A 6,466-nucleotide genomic window follows, 5' to 3' on the forward strand; every position below is an offset into this window, starting at 1 on the left:
GTACGGTCCTGAGATCTGTATATATAGAGGAACTGGCCAATGTAAATTGATAGTATCGTATTATATAATACCAGTTATAATCGTTAGTATTTTAGCTATTATGATTATGACAAGCTCTTTGTTATATACTGTTTAGCTGTACCGAACCATGAATGTTTCAAAGTGCCTTCAACTAGTATCCCTTTCAGAGGTTCTGGATAGGGGTTCGTTATAAATACTACTAAATTGAAAACTTTAGATTTCTGATATCAACCCCCTAACTAAATGGAATTAAACAAAAAACTACCTATAGTAATAGCCCCTAAATTAAATTAAATTCAATTATAGATTGGAAGCTTACTATATGAAGCTTTCAATTTAATAATCTTACACTCATGATATAGACTTATAATATCTTTTTTTCTATTAAATAGAACTAAGAAAATTTTTAATAGAGTAATAGTAATTAATAATTAGACAAAGAAGTAGACTTTCATTGCAATTAACCGGAAATATTTCATTTAAAATTTAAAAGAAGTTGTACTATTTAACTTAAAAAAGAAGGATAGTTTAAGTAATCAAGTAGGAATAAAACAATTAAGATGTAGAATGTCTGAAAATTTTATAATAATACTAGAACACAATGGCAATAAATGAACTGAACATAAATAATTACCCCTATTAGAGAACACTTGAATAAATAATAAATTATATCAACTTTTTTTTATGAATTCCTTTTAGTTTTCCCAAGTGTCTAATATCTTTGAAATACTTAATTAAATATATTATACTTAAAGCTAAAGCTCATTTCAAATAGTCTCTGTACTTCTTATTATATCATAGCATTTCTTGTGATATAAATGTATAGAACTTAATCGGCTTAGTATTTTAAATATAATTTAATTACTATGTAAATGAAATCTATCCTGAAAAATAAATTTCAATTATGAAATTTGAACTATAAAGCGCCTAATCGTAAGGGAATTTGAAAAAATCGATTTAATATTTTAGGGAGAATATAGTTACTAGTTGAGTTAATCTGTCCTAATGATGACTTTAAGTAACCGAGGTTATATAGGGAAATGTAAAAGCATGATCTTTTCCTATATACTTTTAAAGCTTTACAAAAAAACGGAGGATATTGAATTAATAATAATATCGAATTATATGAATATAGTATGAATTCTCTACTTTTAAATATCAATAATTATGAGTACATCCACATGATATATCTCATTATATAATGATATATATAAACTTCGGGAAAAATAGATTATGGTGTTGGGGTATTTCAAATTAAGATTTAGATTCAAGAAATATTGAGACTTCATGTTCAGCCATTTAAATCTAACGTTAATCTTGATTTATGCAGGTTTTATAGATTTGAACTAGGTTACGTGCTGAATTAGTAGAAATGTTCAATTTATTTCATTATATTACTTTTTCAATTGAATTAATGATAAGCTAAAAATTAGATATTGAGTTTAAGTAAGATTGATAAAAGCTAATAAAAAATTAGGCTTGCTAAAATTTTAACAAAATTATTGAAACAAGATTTTTTGTGGTATAAAATGTGAATTTAAAAATCATGTAATTAAAGATTATCTACGTTTAGTTATTTGTATTAAACTAGAATGAATGAAAGAAGTTTTAAAGCATATATGAAAAGCTTGGAATAGTTCACTGTTACATTATAAAGTTGAACTTTTGAACTTTCGAAGTTATATTGGTTCAATTATATTATTTCTTTTACAGGAAACTACGGTGTTTATATTAATAAGAAGACGGGTGAAGTAAGCGAAATTGATATAGGTAGTAAATAGTAGTTAGAAATAAATACGGTGACATGTAAGTTATGTTTACAATATAGTTCATAGCTTGTAACAGGTATTATAGCTAACTATTAATAGTTTTTTCAGAAGCTTTAAGTAAATTAGCATAAAAAAGGAGGATATCTTAATAGTATTTTTATAGCAAAGTTAGGGAAGTTCATTCTATAGAAGTTAGGGAAGTTTATTAAAAAGTTAAATTGTACAGACCGGTATGTAGGAACTAAGAAATTTTCATAGTATTATTATCCCTAACTAAAAAGCTAATATAGGTAGTAAGTAATACGCGTTCGTTATTACATCGGTATTTCAAATAATGGCTACGGTATATCTTTAAATGTTATAATCTAAAGTAACAGTATTAGAAACAAACCTTTAAAACTATCTAAAAGTTGTGGTTAAACCGGCGTAAAATAATAAAGATATTCTAGTAGTATCATTAGAGTTATAGTAACAATAGGTAAAATAAATTACTTAAATATCAAAGTCTTATAATGAAAATAGTAAATTGTTCAAATATTAAGATTAAATAAATTATGAGGATACAAAATACAAGAAATTACAAATCAAAAACATTGGGCCTAAAGATATTATTGAGACATTTACGAGCTTATTTTAGGAGTAATATATATATTATACGCAATAACAAAGCTAGCAGTTCTTGTTTAGATTTTCTCACTATTTTTAATGATTAAGCAGCTGTATCTTTTCCCGCTTAGTCTACATTAAGATAATATTATACCTTTTCCTATTACTCCAAGTCAAAAATACATTTTATATTTAAGTTTATTGAATATATAATGGTATAGTTAGGTTAAAGACCAACTATACTAATGTTTCGATTATTTCAGGAATGAATAAATAAAATAGATAATGAAGATAAACAAGATAACTGTGGAGATGGAGATATACTATATATAGCAAGTAAATATAAGTGTATAGTATGATGTTTGACGGTTCCTGTGAATAAAATACAAACCCAATATATCATTTGTGTTTCTAATAATTCTTTTAGGCCTAAGTAACAGTTAAATAATAAATAGCTGAGATCGAAAATAGCAAAATCACTTGTTTTAAAAGAAAATAAATAAAGCTAGTAAAGTTTAATATATAACAGTCGTTTAAATAATATCAAACAATCGAAAATAATTAATAATGCATTTCTAATGATATTTTTTGGGTTTTCTTTATCTTTAAGAAATAAGCACTGTTATAAATATCATTTAGTTATATTTTTAATCAAGAATTCCATCACTTATGATAAAAGTTTTTCAAAATCAAGAATACTGAATTAATCTCATAAAACTATAATTTTCAACCAAGTATAGGCAATTCAAAAAAGGATTATGATATAAAAGTTTTAGGGATGATGCCTCTATATTAAAGATTTTTAATACAATATTTCCCTTTGATACCTTTCGGCTGGAATTTAGTATTAATACGCTAAAAGAGCGTACCTAGTTTAAGCGTAAATTAAATCTAATTATGAAAAGATAACTGTGGAGAATAATAGTATAACTATTAGAAATATGCCGAATGCATTGGACTATCAATACATATATATATTTACTTAATTTATCTTTTAATAGTAATATTTTGTTTGAAATTGATAAGAAAGAAAAGAATTAAATGTAGTTCGATAGATAGATAGATGAATGATAAATCTATTTTGTCATTAATAGTGAAATAAGAAAATTTAGGGAAAAAATTCTTTCAGAAGTTTATCTTTTAATAAAGGAAATTTCCAATTTCAAATTATTATTATACCACATATATAAATAAAAAAACAGGAGAAACTGTCCGATTTATCTTTATCCTAATTAAAAGGAAAGCTAAGTTTTAGCAAAATATAATAAAAATGGAAGTTGATTGAGATATAAAGACGCCTTAACCAAAACCTTAAAGGGATATGAAATAGTAGCATACATTTAACTATCCTAAATACTCTTTTTACTTAAGTATCGAAAATATTGTCCATAAAACCAATGAAATGCTATCTGCTATTATTGAATTATATTTATAGTTGATTATAGTATAATATTTATTTTGATTATTTATTGATAGATGTTTTTTTCAGTATTATGAGAGATAGAGTTATTATTAAACATCCACTCATAATTGTATTGGAATTACTAAGATTAAAATAATTACTTTTGGTAACGAGGGTTAATTAAACCATTAAGGAAGATATTAGAGTAATGGCAGTTAATTTTACTTTTTAGTACCCAATAAACCTCACGGAAGTATAATTATTTTATTTGAATATCTTGGAAAAGGTGTTATTATTGAGCAAATTAGGGATTTTATTAACTATAACAGGTATAGTATTTCTTTATCTGGATTTGAATAATACTATTAATAGTAATCTTGTTAATCAATATTTGGGGTATTTTTATTGTTCTAGTAGTATCTTATAGCATATAGATATTAAGTATTTCAGACTAGAATATAATACTGAACGTTATGAATAAGTTTTCTACAAAATGAGGATATGTAATTTTAAAAGAATACTAAGAAGATATCAATTTATATTTATATAGAATATTTGGGAATATTAGTTTCCACTGAAAAGCGAACACTGGAAGTGAATGATATAAATAAAATATAAAATATCATAGTAAATTACGCTGTATATAAAGATCCTAATATTAAATTATTATGCCCAATATTGATTAGTACCTTAAGTAAAAATGTTTATTTCATTATATTATTGCATATTATAATAACGTATATAATTGGGAAAAGCAAGGGTTATAAATATATATAAAGTTGTAGTTTGAAAGAGATACTAATTGTCACAGTTAAGCTAATAGGTAGGACGGACCGTGTGCAGGGTACCATACGCGTAGCTAATTGTAAGTAGAACTAATTAGGACGGAGAATAGCCTTTCCTGTGGGATTATTACCAAGAGTCAATGATCCAGAGCGGTATTATCGCCACGAGTTAATGATCTAGGAACTGGTAGATCTATATCTACCGCGGAACTGGCTAGTATAAAAAATAGTTCCGTAATATATAATGAATAGAAATCATAACTATCAGTATTGTAACTATTATCATTCCAATAAATTATTTATTATTTATTATTTAGCTGTACCAAATTAAGATTATTTCGAAGTACCTTCGATTAGTATTCTATTTAAAAGCTCTAGATAGGAGTTCCTTATACGTTTTGTATTTTTTTTTTACTTTATTATAAAAAGTTAAACGCGTTATTGTATTATTATAGTCTACTCTAAAAACGTTTAAATAAAAAGCGTCTTACCTCACTTAAGTAACGAAAGACTTTTCATTATAATTACTAAACCCAAAATGACTTTCATTCTGTAGTTTATCATATATATTAAGAAACTCGAAAGTAAGATTTAATAAACTAATGATTGAATCATCATTATTCAATTATACCTAAAGTAATAATCTAGTTTTTAATATCGGAGCGCTATGAAAGAGGAAAAGTAAACGTAAAAGGTTACTAAACTAGTTTCAAACCTGTGTTCGTTATTATTTGAATTGATTTATCGTAAAAAAAAAGTAATTGTCGTGGTTAGTAAACTTAAGAATAAAGCTTCTATATAAGTCGAACTTATTCTTTACGATTATTAACAAAAGGTGGAGGAAGATTGGGAAAGCATTACGGTTTATGATTTTAAAAATTACCAGTTTTCAAATTGAATTTAAGCTAGTATTTTAGGGAGTTCGATAAAGTATGGCGGGCGTAAAAAAAGCACGTAAACCTACATTACACGTATTTAGAACCTGATTGTATAGCTTCGCTGAAGATCGATTGTTTACGTAATATAAAATACGGATAAAAAGTTAATATAGTTTTTCTATACCAGTTTTTAAAAATATAAATTATAAGTTTTATAACGAATTAAGGCCTAATATTATCGATAAATACATTATTATGAATATACGTATCACGATCGACAGTTTAAACGTTCTATAGAGAGGAAAGGTAATAACCGGGGTTACTATAATGATAACCGCTTTAACGATAAACGTAAATAATAACACTTTGATATTAATTAATCCGGTGTTGTATATAGGATTTATAAAGGTCAACGTCATACAGTAATAAAGGCCGTAAGGCCGTGCTAAGGTACAAATAGTCTTAATATTTTCATTATTGTGAAGTAAAATACTTCAAGAGACACTATAAAGCATTTGAGCGATTCGGATGAAAAAAGAAAATCATTAAGATAATTATTATATGAAAAAGATTGAGGGTTATAAAAATTATCATTAATAAACCTTTAAAGGGTAAAGCGGCAAGTTTCAATCCAACGTTTCATGGATATATCGAATAAAAGAAAATAGAGTTTTAGGAATCACGGAAAGTAATAGAAAGGTTAAAAGAATAATATGAAATGAAAGATTTTCAAATATGTACGTTATAGGATTAACCAATACACATTATTATAAAATTACTATAGGAGTTATTAAAAAGGACGATTTTACGTGATAAAAAAACCTGCTTAATAAGTAACATTAGAGAAATGATACCGTTAACATATAACCGTAATTATATAACGAACATCATTGTTATAAAAGTTCTTTACAAAAGATAGGAAAATTAATCCGGAGATAAGAAAGTTATGCAGTTTAGGCTTTTGAGGAGACTAAAATGAATAGTTTTAGCTATATAGTATATAAG

This window comes from Podospora bellae-mahoneyi, chromosome 4 (genome assembly GCF_035222275.1).
Source record: "Podospora bellae-mahoneyi strain CBS 112042 chromosome 4, whole genome shotgun sequence".
Lineage (NCBI taxonomy): Eukaryota > Fungi > Ascomycota > Sordariomycetes > Sordariales > Podosporaceae > Podospora > Podospora bellae-mahoneyi.